At 48.3% G+C, this 21,276-nt stretch overlaps 1 long non-coding RNA gene across 1 annotated transcript; it reads right to left on the bottom strand.

Moving 5' to 3' along the window:
• Positions 1-11,261: 11,261 nt before the first annotated feature.
• On the bottom strand, positions 11,262-14,569 carry LOC123596974. The gene is made up of 3 exons (XR_006711906.1): positions 13,270-14,569; positions 11,922-12,064; positions 11,262-11,604 (listed from the first exon to the last, which is right to left on the bottom strand). It is a non-coding gene; the product is annotated as an uncharacterized LOC123596974 (long non-coding RNA).
• Positions 14,570-21,276: the final 6,707 nt, after the last annotated feature.

Below are 21,276 nucleotides of genomic sequence, written 5' to 3' on the forward strand. Positions count from 1 at the left end.
TTGGTTAAGCACGTGACTTCAGCTCAGGTCATGATCTTGTGGTTCGTAAGTTCAAGCCCCACATCAGGCTCTGTGCTGACAGCTCAGAGCCTGGATCCCATTTCAGATTCTGTGTCTCCTTCTCTCTCTGTTTGTCCCCCGCTCACACTCTGTCTTGTTGTCTCTCTCTCAAAAATAAATAAATAAGTAAATAAATAAAAAGGAAATCCCACATGGAAAGTCCTGATATGGGATGAGAGGTAGGTATTGATCATTACGAACTAGAGATGAACAAAAGAGAGAAGACGCAACTATGATTACAAAATTGAAAAACATTGAAAAATCAACTAATGTAATCCATCACATCAGCGGTTTATGAAAGAAGAATCACATGACCATTATCAGTAGATGCAGCAGAAGCTTTGGACAAAATCCAACACCCACTCGTGATAAAATTCGCCATAAACTAAGAACAGAGGGAACTTCCTCAACTTTATAAAGAACATCTACAAAAACCTATAGTTAATGCTGTACTTAATGGTGAGAAACACAAAGTCTTCCCAGTAAAACTGGGGACAAGGCAAGGACCTCCCCTCTCACAACTCCTTTTCAATGTTGTGGTAGATTCTGAGCTAATCCAATAAGACCAAACACCAAAACCAAAACAAAAGGAATAAATGGTACATAGCTTTGTTCCTGTGGAGAGGAAATAAAACTATCTTCGTTCACAGATGATTGTTCATGTGGAAAATCCAAAAGAATTAATGAAAACCTCCCAGAGCTAAGTGCTTATAGCAACGTTGCAGGAGGCAAATTAATACAGAAAAGTCAACTGCTTTCCTATATACCAACGAGGAACAAGTGGACTATGAAATTAAAAACACAATATCACTTACATTAGCACCCCCCCCCCGATGGAATCCTGAGGCTTACATCTAACAAAATATGTATGAAATCTATATGAGAAAAACCACAAAACTGATTAATGAATTCAAAGACCTGAAGAAATGGAGGGAGTTTTCATGTTGATGGATATGGAAAATTCAATATTATCAAGGCATCAGTTCTCCCCAAATTGGTCTATAGATTCAATGCGATCAAAATCCCAGCGCATTATTTCCTGGATATTGAAAAACTAATTTTAAAGTTTACACAGAGAGGCAAGAGACCCACAATAGCTAAGACAATATTGTTGGAGAAGAACAAGTTTGGAGAACTGACATTACCTCACTTCAAGACTTACCGTAAAGCTATAGTAATCAGGACAGTGCGGTGTTGGCAAAAGAACAGCCAAATAGACCAATGGAGCATAATAAAGAGGCCAGAAGCAGAACCCCATAAATAGAGTCAGCTGATCTTTGACAAAGGAGCAAAGGAAACATGACAGAGCCGATAGTCTTTTCAACAAACGGCATTGGGACAACTGGATGTTCATGTGCAAAAACATCAGTTAGACACAGACCTTACGCCCCTCACAATAATGAACTCAAAATGGACCACACACCTATCATTTAAATGTGAAACCCAAAAATATAAAAGTACTAGAAGATAAGACAGGAGAAAACCTACGTGACCTTGGGTATGGAGATGACTGTTTAGACACAACAACAAAGACATAATCCATGAAAGAAATAATTGACAAGCTGGATTTCATTACAATAAAAGACGTCTGCTTTCCAAAAGACGATGTCAAGAGAATGAGAAGACAAACCACATCCTGGAAGAAAATATTTGCAAAGGGCACACCTGATAAAGGACTACTGTCCTCTTGAAACTCGACAACAACGAAATAAACAACCCGGTTAAAAACTGGACCAACGACTTAACAGACATCTTGCCAAAGACGCACAGATGACAAATAAACATACGAAAAGATGTTCACATCAGGAAATGCAAACGAAAACAGTGCGTTACCTCTACACGCCTGTTCTAATGGCCCAAATCCGCAACAGTGACACCGTCAGGTGTGGCTGAGGATGTGGAGCATCAGGGACTCTCACTCACTGCTGCTGGGAATGCAAAAGAGAGCAGCCATTTTGGAGGACTGTTCCATGTCTTAGAAAACTACGTAGACTCTCACCATATGATGCATACATTGCACTGCATGGTGTTTACCCAAAGGAGCTGAAAACCTGTGTTCACACAAAAACCTGCCCATGGATGTTTATGGCTCTGTACATGGTGGCTGAAACCTGGAAGCGACCAAGACATCCTTCAGGAGGTGAATGGAGAAGTGGATGGTCATGCACCCAGACAATGGACTAAGAGGAAATGAGCTAACAAGCCACGGAAAGACATAGAGGAATCTGAAGGGCATATTACTAAGTGATAGATTACTAAGTGATAAGATGGAAATCTGAAAAGACTACATACTGTATGACATTCTGGAAAAGGCAAAATCATGCAGACAATAAAAAGATGAGTCCAGGTAGAGGAAAGGGAGGGACGAAGTGATGGAGCACAGAGGATATTAGGGCAGTGATAAGATTCTGTATGATACTGGAATGACAGACGCATGTCACTATACATTTATTTTTCCTGATTGGGGTTTGCTGTTGTTTTGATCTATGGATTTATAATTTATGTTTGTAATTTGTAACAAATTTGGAAAAAATTCAGACATTATTTTTCCTCCCCTCTCCTTTCCTTCTGATGCTCACATGCTAGATGGATCAACATTGGACTCAAGTTTCTGAGGCTCCATTCATTTGCTTTGGGTCTTTTTATCCAGGGGACTTGAATTGGGTAATTTCTATGGTAATGTATTCAGGTTAATTAATCCAATTTCTGAAATGTTGACTCTACTGATAATCCCCTTAAGTAAAAACTTCCTCTTGGATGTTGTATTTTTTGTAGCTATAAATTTTATTTTATTTATTTTTATTTCATTGATCTCTCTTCTCATATTCTCCTTTAGATCCCCGAGCAGCATGGCCATACCTGGGGTAACTACTCACAAAGCCCTTCTCTTCTAATTCCATAATCTCTGTCATTTCCGTATTTCTACTGACTTATTTTTCTCCTGGATGCAGATGGCCTATCTCCACTTCTTAACGTGTTCAGTAATTTTTGGTCAGTGCTGGACATCGTGTATATGTTGTTGAGTGCTGGATTGTGTTCTCTCCCTTTAAAGAATGAAGGAGATAGGCAGATGGCCTATCTCCACTTCTTAACGTGTTCAGTAATTTTTGGTCAGTGCTGGACATTGTGTATATGTTGTTGAGTGCTGGATTGTGTTCTCTCCCTTTAAAGAATGAAGGTTGTTTTGTCAGGCATTTGAGTTGCTTGTGAATCCTCCAAATCATTTTGAGGCTTGTTTATAACCTTTTTTAGGGCATATCTCAATGAGCCTTTACAACTCACTTGTTCTATCCACTTTTGCTGGTCGGAACTCATATATTCCCAACCCTGCATGAGTTCTGGGGGCTGTTCTGCTTATATTTCCCCAGAACTTCTGCCTACATCATGGAGCTTCACTGTAGATGTAAGCAGCTTAGCGTGGACCAAGAAGCCTACGGGGCACCTTTGAGATTTGTGGCTCTTTCTCTGTGTAGCTCCTTTCTCTCTGGATCTCTGCCTTGCAGATTCTACTCCCTCAGCCTTCTGGAACTTTGGTGTCTCGCCCCTCAAAGCAGCAGGCCTTCCGGGCTGTGCACTACAGTTCAGAACATGCCTCCAGATACAAATGTAGAGTAATCATAAGGCTCACTGCTCACATTTATTCCCCTTCTCTCAGAGATTACAGCTCTGAGCCCAATGTCTTTTTTAAGAAAGTGTTCTTGTTTTTATATGTTTGTCCAGTTTTCTACCTGGAGGAGAAGTCGTTTTCTAGTTACTACATCATAGGCAGAAAAAGGAGAGCCCCTCACAGTATCTTGAAGCTCATGTTGAGATTTTACCTCTTCCTAAAACCATTTTGGAAGAAAACAATAATGGATTAGAACTTTTTACAAATTGTTTATAGATGAAAATATCCCTTATTTACTGCCATCCCTACTTTAAACATATTTTTTTGAGTGAAGACTTTACTTTTTTTTTTTTTTTATTTGAGAGAGATAGAGGGGGTGGGAGAGAGAGACAGTGAGTGGGAGAGGAGCAGAGGGAGGGAGAGAGAGACAGAGAGAACACGAGGGAGAGGCAGAGGGAGGGAGAGAGAGAATCACAAGCAGGCTCCATGCTCCGTGTAGAAGCTGACAGGCGAGGGGGCGGGGGGCTGGATCCCATGACCCTGGGATCATGACTTGAGCTGAAACCAAGAATTGGACACTCAACCGACTGAGCCACCCAGGCGCCCCTACTCCCATCCCTACTTTAGAGTGTGGCTTGAAACTATCCATCCTTTTGTGTATAAAATAATTCCTTATAAAATAATTCTTACCTGGTTCCTATCTTTCTGGGGTCTTGGTTCTGAATACACAGCGGGACAAACCCAGTTACTGTATTTACATAATCATGGAAGTGGTCCAGCTACATACAATAAATATTAATTTTTCTTGGCAGAGTGGGATGAAACCAAAAGGAGAAAACATATTTACTAGTTAGCACTGAGCTGTCAAAAAACAAACCCCATTATTGAGGTTTATGGATCTTGATGTAAAAACTGGTGTTGGTGCTACTAAAGGGAAATATTTTCAAAAGGAAAGAAATGTTTAAGAATTACTAAGACTTCATCCCTAAATAAATATTGGATGCTAGGGATTGGAGAGAGCAAAGCCTAGGCTGCCTGGCACATTTTTGGCTGTTTCTAAGGCGTGTTCTTGGGGGTGCACACAGGAAGAGTGGCGGGTTTGAGAGGAAGATAAACGGGCTGTTTTTCAGCTGCACTAAATTCGAGGAACCCTTCTGACATTCAGGTGGAGATAGTCAGTCAACAACTGCTCTGTGGAAGCAATTCGGAGGATGGGATGGGGGGCGGAGAGAGGGATCTACAGCATGGTCACAGCTGGCATGTGCATGAGTGCATTTGGGGGTGGGGGGAGCAGAGCAGAAGGGAGATTTCGGGGAGATGCAGAAGTGTGTGTTTTAGTGGTTTATTTTCTTTTTAAGACAAGCATGTGAGGCATGTTTATATACTGTGGCTAAACACCACGTACCCAGGGGGTGGGAGGGGTGGAGATTCAGAAGAGAGAAGAGACCACGAAGCAGGGCTTCCAATGAGAGGTGTAGTAAAATCCAGAGAGCTAAGTGTGGGTTTCTGCTTAGACAAGAGGGCAGACCCTTCTGTGGGGCTGCACCACAGGGCCCTTGCACATCCCATGCAGACAGTGGAGGGAGGGCTCACCGCTGTCTGATCCGAGTCTTGGCAGGATGCCTGTGATCCTTCCGGGACGATGGCAAGGCAGGTGGTCTTGGAGGAGCTGCTCTCAAGGCCCTTTTTACGCCCCTCCCTGTCTTGCAGGAAGGAGGCTCCCCGTCTTGTGAGAGGGCGCCCAGGACAGTGTCTCGCCTGCTTTCCTGTTCTGGTGGAACCGGGACTCCCCCCGAAGTCCCCCTTAGGGCACAGGCTGCAGCTCTAAAGCCACTTAGGTGTATTTTAGGATCGGCTCTCCCGCAACCGAGCAACCTTGACGCGTGACTGTCACCTGGTCCCTCCAGTTTGGTGTCATCCCACGAGCCTGGGGATGTGGGAGGCTAACACCAAGAGGGTCTTGCCTCTGCTGTTTTGTGTAAGTAATAAACCATCCAGAACCATCTCCTCACTGGTCGAAACAATGCAAATGTGGCTTCCACCAACCTGTGACCAAGCGGTCACCGCTGCTTAGGGACAGCTGTCCCGCTTAGCGGAAAGTAGTGTGTGGAGACAGGGATGTTCTCGGTGGGGAGAGACAGAGCGGCCGGAAGCACGCGTGCCTGAGAAATGGGGAAGATTTTCCGGGGCTGGAGGTGGAGAGAGGCCTTAGGAGAGGAGGCAACTTAGCGTGGAAACCGTGAGCCACAGGACTGGCCCGTGCTGCATGGCATTAGGCAGTGTGGTGTCCGTGCCCTGAGGTCCTGTGTCCCTCGCCGAACCACAGAGGTCCTGTGGGAGGCAACATGGTGACTGTCCCACAAGGGGACACCACGTGTCCCTCACAGTCCCAGGTTGGGTCCTGCGCATCGTAGGCAGGATGTGGGATTCTGGGGGCTTCTCAGTCCAGGAGGATTACCTGGCCCAGTCCCACAGCCCCCGGCCTGACGCAGCCCCATCTTTGTGCAAACGAGGACATGCAGGCCCCGAGCAGGGAAGGGACACCCCACAAACCACATGGGTGATTAGCGACAGGATCGATACCGACCCCCGGTTTCTGATCCTTCGACCAGTGCCCCTCTATCCTCCCCACGTTTGTTGGGAAATTATCCCACGTGGGTGGGGGGAAACACAGGGCAGAGTGAGGCGTGCACGCAGCAAGGAGGGGTGGGGCTCTCCCCAGGCGGGGCGCTGACTGGCTTTCCTTCACTTAACAAACGTCTGTCCAGCGCCTCTGTGTCTGCAGGACAGTAGGCACAAAGGGCTTGGCAGGGAGGACTGGTTTGCTCTCGTGCAGCATAAATTCTAGCCGGGGAGAGAGACCCCCCAATAATTCACCACAGTTTTGAACATAATAATACTTAGGCTCATTGGTGGGCGTGTATACAGCTGGTATTTAGTCCTAAGGAGAGCAGCATGCTGTTTGATTCTCATGACAACGTGCCAAGATGTCACAGTTGGGGACAGACAAGAACCAGAGTTCCCGGCTGGCTCTGGGGGACCCGAAACCCAGGCCCCGGGCCCACCTGACACGGCTCTGTGTCATTTCTGCACCTGCCCCACTGTCACTTTCTGTCTCCCTCTGTGTGTAAACCCGCTGTCCTCACCCTCCCTTTTCTCACGGGGCTCAAGGCCACAGAGGGAGGGCTGCCCCGTCGGGTGGCCCACGTCCCCCCGAGTGACACAGAGTGGCACGGGGGCACCTGACGGTGTGCAGAGAGCAAGGGCCGTCTTCCTACAGAGGCCATGCCACCCGGAGCAGCGGGCCTGGGGACACTCGGTCAGGAGAGCCGCTCATCTCTCCTGTCCCTTCTTTGGCAAATTTTACTGCCAAGGGTCTAGTTGGAAAGTCTATGTCAGATTGCTCACAAATGCAGGATATTTCTAGAACACGGAGCACAGATACAGAGTGAAATTCCTCCCTGGAGGGCACCCAGGGGAACTTTTGAGTTTACTGAACTCTCAGAAGGGGGAGATCATGTCACTTCAGGAGAGAAAACACCACCAGGCAGGGACATCCCTGGACCCGAGGTGGCGGTCACTTAGAGATCACTGTCCCAGGGCACCTGGGGGGCTTAGGTCATGATCTCATGGTCTGGGGATCGAGCCCCACGTCAGGCTCAGCGTTGGGCGTGGATCCTGCTTAAGATTCTCTCTCTCCCTCTCTCCCTCTTCCTCTGCCCCCCCTCCCCCGTGCTCACACACTTGCTCCCTCTCTCAAATTAAAGAAAACAACCATTGCCCCTTTCCTCTCATTTGGGAAGGAGATGCTTGCTTATAACTGGGGCTGTTTTGACCTGCTCGTAAGTGGGTCAAGGAGTTTGAGTTGTGACCCACGAGCCCAGGATAATTTCTAGGAAGCAGAACATTTGGAGCACTGCATCCCTGTCAAGCGAAACCTCTCCCTGGTGCCCTGCGGTATTAATATGTCACCACAAGCTGCAGGCTCCTGGATGATGCAGGTGTCAGTGCTCAGTGAGGTGACCGGGTCGTTAGTCAGACACGCTTGGGTCAAATTCCAATCGTTCTGATTGCTCTCCAAACATGGTTTACCTTTTGTTTTTAAGTTTATTTCTTTATTTTTGAGAGAGAGAGAGACAGCACGCAGAGGAGCAGAGAGAGGGAGAGAGAGAGAGAATCCCAAGCAGGCTCCATGCTGACAGCATAGGGCCCGATCCGAGGCTTGATTTCATGAACCTGTGAGATCACGACCTGAGCCAAAACCAAGAGCCAGACGCTTAACTGACTGAGCGCCCGGGGGCCCCAAACATGACTCATCTTACCATCACGAGTGTGTCGACGAGAAGGGGGACAGCAAACTCACTGCTTCACTTACCGTGACTTATGTGTCCTTTGTTCCCTGTTTCATTTTGGCTTTCCACCTGGAAGAACTTCCTTCCGCGTCCTAGTGCTGTGTGGTCATCAACACCCATTTCTCCGGGGCTTTCGTGCTGTTCAAGCCAGTCTACGTGTCCTGCCTCGGGAGGGCTGGCCGCTCGGGGCTCCTGGTGCAAAGCAAGGGCCGTCTGACCTTCATGGGAAGCACGACTTAGCACCAAAGTCATGCCTTCAACAGCAGGGTTTCCTTGGAGGATGGTGGCCTGAGGACCGGCGCTCAGCAGAGGAGAGGCAGGATGGAAAACAGGGGGAGACCCGGCGAGGCCACGGGGCCAGCCGGATGCGGGCGCTGTCTCCCAGGTACTGAGGAAGCCCGGGGGACAGGAGATGTCACCTGGCCTCCGCACGGCCCATCAGACAGGACAGAGCGTGCAGTTCAAGTCCAGACTCTGTTGCTAAGCAGCCAGGGGACCCTGGGCAAGTGGCCTCCCCGCTGTGCCTGGCTTTCCCCGTCCCTCATGCGAGTCTTCCTCATACACGTGGGGAAGGTCAAACGGCACGACCCGCGTGAGATGCTGAGCACGGGGCCCCATCAGGCCGCCGGGATGCGCTCCGTTTCCCTTTCATGAGCACCTACTGTGTGCCCGACCTGGGAGCCGCCACACGGAGCCCACCGTCCACGCCGGTGGTTCCGTCAGGCTGTTCTGCCTCCGGGAGGCCGTCCCGGCTCGAGGGGAAGGGCGCTGCTGGCATCCAGCCGGGACGGGCAACAGTGTTGCCAAATACCCCACGGTGCTGGCACAGGCCCCCACACTGAGAATCCGCTGGCCCCAAACGTCAGTGCTGCTGAGGAGGAGAAATCCTGGATGACTAAAGAGGCACAGGTGCGGGACCGTTGAAATTCAGGGTCAGGAGGGTGTGAGGAACGGGGAGGGGGCAGGGGACAGAGGACCCTCCCTCATTCACGGTGAGGCTTAGTTATGGAGTGAACTTAGCGTGTCACCCACAAGGCCCCCAGGCCCCACCCATTAGTCAGGGGCTCCCGGAAGGGTCTGCTCCCAGCTTAGCTCGACCCAGGACTCCCACCCTCCCCACCCACAGCATCGCCATCCAAGGGAAGGCCGCTTAAAGTGAGGGGGCCGCCGTGGACCAGACACCACGCTCCACGCCTTGTCTCCACTGAGCCGCGTAAACCCGCACGAGCCCCTCAGCCCCGCGAGAAACATCCTAATTTCAACCTCCTTTTGAGAGCTACTTAGTGGCCTGCCCACGTCTTTCTGGCCCCGAAGCCTGTGGCTTAACCACGATACCCTGAGCGTCTCACTGTCCAGGAGGCCTGCCAGAGCCATGGATCAAAGGGCGCCCGAACTGGAGGAAGGATCTGGGAGCCCTGAGTCCTGGGAAGGGTTCCTTCCTCTCTCAGTAAAGATCTCAGACAGGAGGCCTGGTGGAGGGTCTTGAGGGCAGGGACGGGGTGGGGTGGGGGGTTCGGGGAGTGGGGCGTGGGCTGAGCACAGCCTGGTTTTCCCTGCGTTGCAGCTCTTGGCGCGCAATCCCAAGCAGGTAGGAGCCAGGCCTCCCCGGACCCAGAGGCTCTAAGGGTGGCCCCCCAGAGGCAGCACCAGTAGCACCTGGGACCTGTTAAAGATGCAGAATCCCCGGCCCCACCCCAGACTCACCGAATCAGAAAGCCTGGGGTGGAGCTCAGCGGCCTGTGTTGCCACAAGTGTGGGAACGGCTCCCCGGAAGACGAGACCCGAGACCCGGGGTCAGGTGGCTCCGGCTGCGCTCACAGCCTTCGGCCAAATGCAGGAGGGTCCCCGGGAGCCGGCTCAGCGCGCCCCTCCCAGCCCATCGGTAAGTTCACCTGGAACCCGGTGAAGCCTCCGCGCTCCCTACACACAGCTGTTTCTTAAGATGAGCCACGTGGCAATCGTGACCGGGCTCCTATTGGAGGAACGAACGTTCAAGAAGTTGGCCACGTGTCTCTGAGAAAAAAGCAGAAAAAAGTGAGTCAGTGGCGGCAGGAAGCACTTCGAAGGGACTGCGGGGGGCCGAGCGCAGAGAGTGGAGACGGGGTCGCGGCGGGAAACACCGCAGAGACGGGCGCGCAGCTCCGAACGGCAGGGATGGGAAACGTGCGTTCCACCTCCAGCCGGCAGGCACGCACGTGCACGCACGCACGGGCACCCACACGCAGCACACATACGCGCACACACACACCAACGCACGCACACACAGGCGCGTGCGCACACATGCTCACGCGCGCAGATGTGCACGCACATGCACGCACGCTCACACATGGACACGCACACGCACAAGGCTGGTGGTACTACGTGTCTTGAGGCTGGCATCAGTGACAGTTCATTCATTCATTTGTACACATTGCTTGAGCTGAATGAATGAACTTGGGATTTCTGCGCTTACTGAGCGTAAGTCATGCCTCTATCTTTCTATGAACAGTGACAAGAATAAGTATGTTATGCTTTCCAGGTCTGCACGTTTGCCAACAAACAAACAAACAAACAAAAAACAGCTGAGAAGCGGATCTTTGATGAACCGGCAAGGACACAGCAGACTCGCAGGGGCCCCCGCAGGTACCACGGGAAGCGGGGAGCGCCAGCTGTGACCTTCGGAAGCGCGGCAGGGAGACCTCGCAACCAACCGGCAGCCGCTGCGTCTGCAGGGTAGGAGCGAAAGGGATGCGGCCGCGGGGTCTGCCGTGAGGCGATGACGGCCCAGCCCTGACTTGGAGACAGTCACAGAAAGATGCCATCACTTCTTCCGGGGGATACAGGCGGGAAACCCCAGGCCGAGCCCACCGCGCCTTTGGGGAAAGACAGGGAACTGGGCTTCTCTTCCTAGCGGGGGCATTAGAGCAGCGCCTGGGGGTGGGGGGGGGTTTGTGGCATTAACCCGAAGTTATGGGGGACTGGATGAGATCGGTGGAAATGCCCATCCCAAGCCGGGGAGCAGGCCACTGCCCTCTCAGAAAGCCCATAACCTCCCGATAAAGTTTGTCTTTCTCCTGCTTCTTGCTTACACTTAAAAAAAAAAAACAAAAACAAAAACCAACAACAGCCCTAATAGACATGAGTTTTAGAACACTTAAGACTTAGAGAAAAATTGAACTCCTAGTACAGAGTTCCATACACCTCCAGGCAGTTTTCCCTGCTTAACTCTTACACTACTGCAATTGGTGACAATTCATAACAATTCGTAACAATTCGTACAGTTTGTAACAATTCGGAACAATTTGTTACATTTCATGAGCCAATATTGACGCAATGGTTTTTTTTAATGTCTTTATTTTTTAATTTTTGATACATTGTTGTCAACTAACGTTTATACAGTCTCTTTGGGTTTTCTTCTTTGCCGGGATCTCCTTTTTCTGTTCCAGGACCTCTTCCAGGGTACCTCACTGTGTGCAGTTATCATGTCTCTAGGTTCAGTAGTCTTGGCCGTGACGATTTCCGACTTTCCTTGTCTGGGATTTTGAGGAGTACCGGTCAGGTGTGTTGCAGTCTGCTTCTCCAGGGGAATTTGTCTGATGCTTTTCCCTATGAATACATTGGGATTATGAAAAAAAGTGCCATTTTCATCAAGAGTGCATGCTACCAACATGATTTAAAGAAACTTTTGTAAATGTTTATATATCTTTGAGAGATAGAGAGGGAGACAGAGACAGAGTGTGAGGGGGGTGGGGCAGAGACAGGGAGACACAGAATCTGAGGGTCAGCACAGAGCCCCATGCAGGGCTCGGACTCACAAACCGTGAGATCGTGACCTGAGCCGAAGTCGGACACTTGACCCACTGAGCCACCCAGGCGCCCTGCTACTAACACGATTCCTGACCAGTGACAGCGACCCTGCTCACCTGCCAGTAGCCTTTTGTCAGTTTCTCCACTGCGAAGTTTCTCCTTTTCCCCCTTTTCTGACTGTCCTGCCTGGAAGGAATCTCCACGCACAGCGCGCACTTCAGGAGCAAGGAGTTCTGCTCCCTCCTTCAGAGTGGGGTATCTGCAAACGGTATTTGAATTCTGCACTCACTGGGGATTTGCCTCTTCCTACACATTGATTTATTTGGTACTGAGGTACGACTGACGTACAGCATTATATGAGCTTTGGTGTCGGACACAATGATTGATGTGGCTACATTGCTGAACGGCCACCGTGAGTCTCCTTAATATCTGTCACTGTACATAGTTGCAGAACTTAGAGAACTTCCAAGATTCACTCTTAGCAACTTCCACATGTACCCTAAGTATCATTAACTCAAGTCACTGCGACGTGCATTTGTCTCTTCTTAATCAATTATCAGTTTTAACAGTCATTTATATCATTATGGATTCATGGATATTTATTTTATACTTTGGGTTATAACCCAATTCGACTTTATTTTTTTGCTCACATTGTTTCTGCTTTGGCTACTGGGGAACCTTTGGCCTTCCTTCCTCCCTCCCTCCCTTCCTCCCTCCCTCCTCCCTTCCTTCCTTCCCTCCTCCCTTCCTTCCTTCCCTCCTCCCTTCTTTCCTTCTCTCCTTCCTTCCCTCCTTCCCTCCCTTCCCTCCTCCTTTCTTTCCTTCCCTCCTTCCCTCCCTTCCCTCCTTCCTTCCTTACTTCCCTCCCTCCTTCCTTCCTTCCTCCCTCCCTCCCTCCCTCCCTTCCTTCCCTCCCCCCTTCCTTCTTTCCTTCCCTCCCCCTTCCTTCCTCCCTCCCTCCCCCCTTCCTTCCTTCCTTCCTCCCTTCCTTCCCTCCCTCCCTCCCTCCTTCCTTCCTCCCTCCCTCCCTTCCACCCCTCTCTCCTTCCTTCCTTCCTTCCTCCCTCCCTTCCTTCCCTCCCTCCTTCCTTCCTCCTTCCTTCCTCCCTCCCTCCCTTCCCTCCCTCCCTCCTTCCTTCCTCCTTCCTTCCTCCCTCCCTCCCTTCCCTCCCTCCCTCCTTCCTTCCTTCCTTCCTTCCCTCCCTCCCTCCTTCCTTCCTCCCTCCCTCCTTCCCTCCCTCCTTCCTTCCTCCCTCCCTCCCTTCCCTCCCTCCCTCCTTCCTTCCTCCTTCCTTCCTCCCTCCCCCCTCCTCTTCCTCATCCTCCCCTCCCTCCCCCATCTCTCGCTCTCTCTTTCACTTCCTTACTTCCTGCTCGAGACTCATCCTGTACACCCCCCACCCAGTCCTAGAGTCTCTAAGGAGCTGGTTCCTTTCATGGCAGAATGAGATTGAAAATCACGACCTGGGTGCTTGGTGTTCTCGTTGCCCGAGTCCCTCCGGCCCTCTTAATGGCCACGGCAAGCAGACATAAGTGCATACGGTGACCCAACTGCACACACGTCCGTACACGTTTCTCTGTGGAGCCATCTGTGTCCGCGGAAGGTTAAACGCGAGTTCGAGATGTGTCTGACTGCAATCCAGTACCTCGTGGGTCCCCGGAGCCTCCTTCCCTTGCTGACCTGAAGTGTCAACTCTAACAGTGAGAACCCGGCTCCCACTGTCCACCAACCTTTACCCGGCCATTCCGTCCCAGCACACACACGGCAGCGGCACAATCGTTGGCCGTGTCCCTCCCACGGGGACGAGTTTTGTGGAGTGCGGGGAGTCCTTACGTGCGGTTCCTCTCGCCTTCAGTCCTCCAGACTCCACTCACGTCCAGCCTTACGTAGGTCACATTTTCCACCCACCCCTTCATCTACTTGTCGTAGCTTCGATTCTCTTATCTGTGAAAATGAACAAGGGGAGGCTCATTCCGAAGGGCATCTGGAGGCCGGGACCGGGAGCTCTCCCACCCTGCCACTCAGTGTCGGTTGCAGACCCAACAGGAAGAGACTCATTTTGTGCGTGGATGCTACTCTACCGCTCTCCTCCGCAAGGGCCCAGCCAATGAGCGACGGTGGCAGCCCAGCCAGGAAGAGACAGTCCAGCCCAGCCAGTGAGAGACAGTCACAGCCCAGCCAGTGAGAGACACTCACAGCCCAGCCAATGAGAGACAGTTGCAGCCTAGTTAATGAGAGACAGCACAGCACAGCCAATGAGAGACAGTCACTGCCCATTCAATGAGAGACACTTGCAGCCCAGCCAGTGAGAGACAGTCACAGCCCAGCCAATGAGAGACAGTCACTGCCCATTCAATGAGAGACACTTGCAGCCCAGCCAATGAGAGACTGTTACAGCCCCAATGAAAGACAGTCACAGCCCAGCCAATGGAGACAGTTGCAGCCTAGTTAATGAGAGACAGCACAGCCCAGCCAGTGAGAGACTGTTACAGTCCAGCCAATGAGAGACAGTCACTGCCCATTCAATGAGAGACACTTGCAGCCCAGCCAATGAGAGACAGCCCAGCCCAGCCAATGAGAGACAGCCCAGCCAAAGAGAGACAGCCCAGCCCAGCCAACGAGAGACAGTCACAGCCCAGCCAATGAGAGACAGTCACTGCCCATTCAATGAGAGACACTTGCAGCCCAGCCAGTGAGAGACAGTCACAGCCCAGCCAATGAGAGACAGCCCAGCCAAAGAGAGACAGCCCAGCCCAGCCAACGAGAGACAGTCACAACCCAGCTCATGAGAAGCCACTATACTTAGAAGGCCCAGTCCAACTCTGATGGACTGTTAGCTTACAGTAGCCTTCCCACCCCCTGCCTTTCCTTTCCTCTATAAAGGAGCCTCCTGTCCTTTGCTCTTGGGACTTGCTTGGGTTTTGCCGTAGCTTGCTTGTCCTGAGTTGTCATTCTCTGCTATTCCCAAATAAGACCATATTTTTTTGCTGGCGAAATAACTGGCAGTTTTATTTTTAAGGTTAACATAACAAGTCTGCATTTTGGGTGAGGGGATTCCCCCAAGCTCCCAAATAATAAAAAAATATTTTTACATACACTAAAATACACTCTGTGTTGTGAAGTTTGATAGATTTTGGCAAATGCAGAATGTCATGTATCTGCATTACAGCATCATGCAAAAACAGCCTCCCTGCCCTAAAAATCACTTGAATTTCATCTACCCATCCCCGTCCTGCCTCCTTCCAAACTCCCGGCAACCACTGATCTTTTTATTGTACGGAGCTTAGTCTTTTCCAGAATGTCATAGAGTTGGAATTACACAGTAAGTAGCCTTTCCGGATTGGCTTTTTTCATCTGGAAATAGCCATTTAAAGTTCCTCCTTGTCTTTTCATGGCTTGATAGCTCATTTCTTTTGATTGCTGTGTAATATCCCATTATATGGATGTACCAGTTTGTTTATCTATTCACCTATTGAAGAACATCGTGGTTGCTTCCAGTTTTTGGCAATTATAAATAAAGTTGCTATAAATATCCATCTGGAGTTTGTGTGTGTGGACATAAGTTTTCAGTTCCGTTGGTAAATACCAAGGAGTGTGATTGTTGGATCATATGGTAAGACTATGTTTAGCTTTGTAAGAAACTGGCAACTATCTTCTGAAATGGCGCAGCCATTTCACTTTCCTGCCGATAATGAATGGCATCTTCATCGGCATTTGGAATTGTTAGATTTTTGGATTTGAGCCATTCTGACAGGCGTGTGGTGGTATCTCACTGCTGTTTTAATTTATAATTCCCTAATGACAAATGATGTGAGCATCTTTTTATATACTAATTTACCATCTGTACATATTATTTCATGAGGTGTCTGTTTAGATCTTTTGTCCATCCTTAAAGTGAGTTTTCTTATTTTTGAGTTTTAAGAGTTTTTTCTCTTAAGAGTGCTCAGCTACACGTTATTTATCAGATATGTGTTTTGCAAGCATTTTTCTCCCAATCTGTCATTCTTCTTTTCATTCTATTAACAGTGTCTTCAGCAAAGCAGAAGTTTTTAAATTTTGATAAAGCCCAACATACATTTTTCTATCATGGCTTGTGATTTTGGTGTTATAGCTAAAAACTCATCACCAAACCCAAGTTACCCAGATTTTTCTTTTAGGATAATAAAAAAATTGTAATTTTGAATTTTATGTAAAGCTCTGATTCATCTTGAGCTAATTTTTGTGAAATGTGGTGGCTCTCTCTCTCTCTCTCTCTTTCCCTTTCTCTAGCTCTATCTCTCTCATCTATATCTAATGCATTTGCACATAGGCATCTAACTGTTCCAGAACTATTTGTTGAAAGAAATATGCTTTCTCCATTGAACTGCCTTTGCATCTTTGTCAAGGATCAGTGGACTATATTTGTGTGGGTCTTTTCCTGGGCTCTCTGTTCCAGTGATTTATTTGTGTATTCTTTCACAAACACCACACAGCCTTGGTTACTGTAGCTTCATAGTAAATATTGAGCATGGGCAATGTCAGTCCTCCAGATTTGTTCCTCTTCTTCAGTATTGTGTTGGCTGTTCTGGATCTTTCCATATATACTTTAGAATCAGCCTGTTAATGTCCACAAAATAACTTGCTGGGGATTTGACTGGGATTGCATTGAATCTATAGATCAGATTGGTAAGAACTGACATCTTAACAATATTAAGTCTTCCAATCCATGAACATGGAATATCTGTCCATTGATTTCTTTTATCTGAGTTTTGTAGTTTCCCCCATATAGGTCTTGTACATGTTTTGTGAGATTTGTATTTAAGTATTTCACTTTTGTGCAAATGTAAATGGTAACTTATGTTACATCAATTTCAAATTCCACTCGTTCACTGTTGTATATAACAAAGCAAATGACTTTTGCATATTAACCTTGTATCCTGTGACCTTACCACAACCACTCCCAGAAGGCTTCTGTTGATGGTGGTGGTGGTTCTTTGGGACACTTTACATAGACAATCATGTCATCCATAATATCATGGATAACGTTATTTCTTCCTTCCCAATGTGAATACGATGTATTTCTCTTTCTTGTCTTATTGCACTAGCTAGGACCTCCAATACAATTTTGAATGGAGTGGTTGAGGGAGACATCCTTGTCTTATTCCCAGTCTTTGCTTTGTGGTAAAACATCCAGTTTCTCACCATCAAGTATAGTTACACACACACACACACACACACACAGCATTAGCTGTTGGAGTTTTACTGAAGTTCTTTGTCAAGTTGAGGGAATTGCCTTCTATTTCTAGTTTGCTAAGAGCTTTTATCATGAATGGGTATTGGTTTTGTCTAAAGTTCTTTCTGAAACAATATGATCTTATGATCATTCAAACCTTGTTCATGTAGGGTATTACTTGAACTGATTTTTGAATGTTGAACCATCTTGCATACATGGAGTAAATTCTACTTCATTGTGATGTATAATTCCCTTTAGACATTGTCGAATTTGATTTGCTAATATTTTGTTAAGGATTTTTGCATCTATGCTTAAGAAATATTCTTCTGCAATTTTTCTTCCTTTTAATTCTTTTTCAGCTTTTGGTATGAGGGTAATATTGACCTCACAGAATGAATTGAAACTGTTCCCTCTGCTTCTGTTTTCTGGGAGAGTTTGCAGAAAATTGGCAATATTTCTTCCTTAAATGTTTGGTAGAATCCACCAGTGAAATCATCTGGCTCTGGTGCTGTGTTTTGTAAGATTATTAGTGACTGATTAATTTTCTTTAGTAGTTACAGGTCTATTCATACTGTCTATTTATTCTTGTGTGAATTTTGGTAATTTTCAAGGAAGTGGTGCATTTCATCCTGGTATCAGGTTTGTGGGTAGAGTTGCTCATAATAATTCTTTATCCTTTTAATGTGCACAAGACCAGTAGAGATGGCCCTTTTTTCGTGTCTGATGTTGGCGACCGGTGTCTTCTTTCCTTTGTTTTTGTCAGCCTGGCTGGGGGCTTGTCAAAGTTATCAGTCTTTCCAAAGAATAAGATTTTGGTTTTGTTGATTTTTCTCTATTGATGTTCTGCTTTCAATTTCATTGATTTCTGCTCTAATTGTTACAAGCTCTTTTCTTCTGATTGCTTTGGACTTAGAGACAAGACGTCCAGTTATCGTACTTCTCTGAACTCCTCAAGGCGCCCTTTCTCATTGTGTATCTTTTCACGGTTTTCCTAGAGAACATGACCTGAGCTGCATGGATTCATGTGAAGCAGCCGATGTGTGGGCAGCTTTCTGGAGTCCCTGTGAAAATAGCAACAATGTGATAGCTTTTTGAAGAACAGGCCTCCTTCCCGATTTCTGTTGCTAAGCCTTGTCATCGGAATTGAAAAATGGGAAGCACACCAGAACACTGTGTGTGCCTCTAAGATACTCCTTTTCATCAAGCAGGGTTTTCACAGGACCCCTTCCATCAGAGCGAGACCTCTCAGGATGCAGATCCTGCTGGAGTAAGCATCCCACAGCACATCTCCATCTCACAGCCATCCAGAGGAGGAGGGGGGCCCCAGGCTGCAAGCGGCAGGACCTGCTCCTGGCCTCATCCCCTGCAGAACAGACCTGCTCAAGTATCACTTGGCAGTCAGGGGCAACTGAAAATTGGACCCCTTGTTTTGCAATCCCTGACATTTTGTTGGAGATTAACCGAGGTGTCGGTTTCTTGGTGATAGCAGGGGTGATTTGGAGGACAGCTTGAGACCCATGAAAGGAACCATTGTTCAAACTCTGAGTGAGTAACAATTACCATTGTCCTTCTCTGCAGACCCATCTTTTCTTAAATACACAAGGTTGCCTGGACTCCTGTGGGGACTTTGAGAACCGATCAAGCCACATTGGGCAGTGTGCATTGGGGTGGGGGATCCACATTTGCAGTCTCATCAGTGGATACCAGTTAAGCCAAATGTTAAGAGTCATTCTGGAGACAAAGGCCTGAGACTCAGGCATTCGTGCTTCAGCCCCTTTTGGTCTGATTAGACCCAGACTCTTGCAGCGAAATTACATATTTGTACATTCTAATTTCTTTTTAACTTTGATTCCAAGAGGGCTCTTCCTCTCTCCTAGATTTCTGTCTTCTCAAAACCAACCAAGTCTGCATTAACTTTTCCTCCAAGTAAAAGTCAGATCATGTTGGGGACCTGGGGCAAGTGTTCAAATAGATGCTCTTGTGTCACCGTTTATGAAATGAGGCAAATGAACGACTAAGTATAATAGGTCCCATTCTCCCACTATTGTCTCACCTTGACAATTGTGTCTTCTTGGTAACATGGAAGTCCGGGTCGGCCTCTTGCCCTGCCCACCCCAGTCCTTATCTTCCACCCTGAGGGCCTCGAGCACATGTGTGTGGACACCACAGCCCCATCTACTAGAATGGCAAAAAGTAAAAAAGAAAAAAAAAACCCAACAGCACAAAGTGTTGTCAAGGATGTGAAGCAGCTGAAACACTCATACACAGCTGGTAGGAATGCAAGATGGCGGAGCTGCTTTGGAAATGAGCGGCAAGGTCTAACAAAGTTAAATGCACACTTGCCCTAAGACCTAGCAATCCACGCCTAGATGTTTGCCAAGGAAAATAAAAGTTCACAAGCACACAAAAACCTGAATGTGAGTATACATGACAGCTTTTATCATGAGAGCCAAAAACTAGATACAACCCAAATGTCCTTCAGCTCCTGAATGGGGAAACAAACTATGGTACATCCACACAATGGAATACTACTCAGCACTAAAAAGGAACAAACCACTGACACATGCAAAAACGTGCGTATATCTCCAATGCACTATGCTAGGTGAAAGCAGCCAGACCTGGAGGCTATACGTTGTGTGATTCCATTTATGTGACATTCTGGAAGTGGCAGAGTTATGGGAGCAGAGAACAAACTAGTGTTTAGCAGCAGTGAGCAGCATTAGTTAGCAGTTTTCTGGGTGATGGAACTGTCATTGCATCTTGACGGTGGTTGTGGCTATGTGACTATGCATTTGTCAAAACCCATGGAATTGTGTGCCACAACGAGCGAATTAACTGTATGTTAATTAAAAATATCAAAATATATATCTAAAAGAAAACTCAGTCGTGGTGTCAAAAGGATTAGAAACACATAGGAGTTAATAAATTGTGTGGCACCATAGAGCACAACCCCAGGCCTTCCTCCAGAGCTCTTTCCACCTCCCAGTAGGTCCAAGGTCATTGTCCTTCTATCTTGTGGATCCAAGATGCAGAGGCTGGGTGGGTTCAAGGCCACCCAATGGGCTCCAGGTAGACTTGGGGTGGGACCCTGGGTCTCCCTGTTTCCAACTCAGTGCTCTACTTGGGCCACATTTGGAAAAGCTTCATTGATGACAGAGCAGATGTCTTTCCTGAGTTGTGTGGAGAACAAGCTGAATGGGCAGTATCTTTTGCTGGTGAACCCAGAGGAGGAAGCTGAGAGAGATCCAAGCACTTGTGAACCAAATCATCTCTGTGAGCCCCCCAAACTCTGGTTAAATCACTCTGATGAATAAAATAGGAAAGAGTTACTTTTTCCCCTGTGGGAAGGGAAATGAAAGTCTTCCTCTGTGTTCCTTTATGCCAGTGTGCTGCCATATTCCATCCACGGACACAGAACAAATGCAGTGACATCAGGGTTGAACTTCCATAAAGATGCCATCTTTCCTCCACAGAGATAAGACTCCAGCATACCTGCCGGCTTCTGCGTGCAAGGCCGTACAGAGAACCCACGGCTCCCATGTCTCTTGGCCAAGGAGAGTTACACTGACTTCTCTCAAGTTTACAACCACATCGACGTTATGGTCTCTGTGACCTGGTGTCCAGTTTTCAGCAGTCGATGAGCCCTCTAGGAGCAGAGCAGGCTTTGAGCGAGTGCAGAGTGCAGACACCTGTGTGGGGCATGTTGCTCTCACAGCAGCAACTGTCTTCACCCCCCATCAGTAGGGGTCCTGCCTGAGTAGTCAGAGCTCCACCTGCCCCATGCCCTACCTGGGGACCCACAGGCAGCTTGACCCAACATGCCTATAACTGAGCTCCTTTCCCATCCAGTCTCTAAATAGGAGCCCTCCAGCTTCTCCATCTCCATGAGTGTTAGCCTCCGTGGATCCTGTCCTGTGCACCTCTTCTGTCTCATCAGTCGCCAATGTGTCCCCGCCCAGGTGGGCTCTAATGGCCCTCTTGCTCTGTCTGCTCTCATCACTGCTCCACAGAGCTGAATGAACAGTGGTTGTTGCCATGTTACCAAGGAGGGGACCGAGACAAGTAAGAAGTATTCAGGATCATGTGGTGGGCAGGTCGGGGGCAGAGTTGAGAATACTGGTCTCATTGCCCCATCCCTTTCTTTTAAGGCACACTGGTCACCATCACCTCTCCTCCAGACCTTTGGGAAGGCCACTGAACTGCTCCTTGGAAATCCCCTCGCACTCCCTCCGCTCTGTGGTCCACGCCCAGAGAATGT

The sequence above is a fragment of the Leopardus geoffroyi genome, chromosome C1 (assembly GCF_018350155.1).
Source record: "Leopardus geoffroyi isolate Oge1 chromosome C1, O.geoffroyi_Oge1_pat1.0, whole genome shotgun sequence".
Taxonomy (NCBI): Eukaryota; Metazoa; Chordata; class Mammalia; order Carnivora; family Felidae; genus Leopardus; species Leopardus geoffroyi.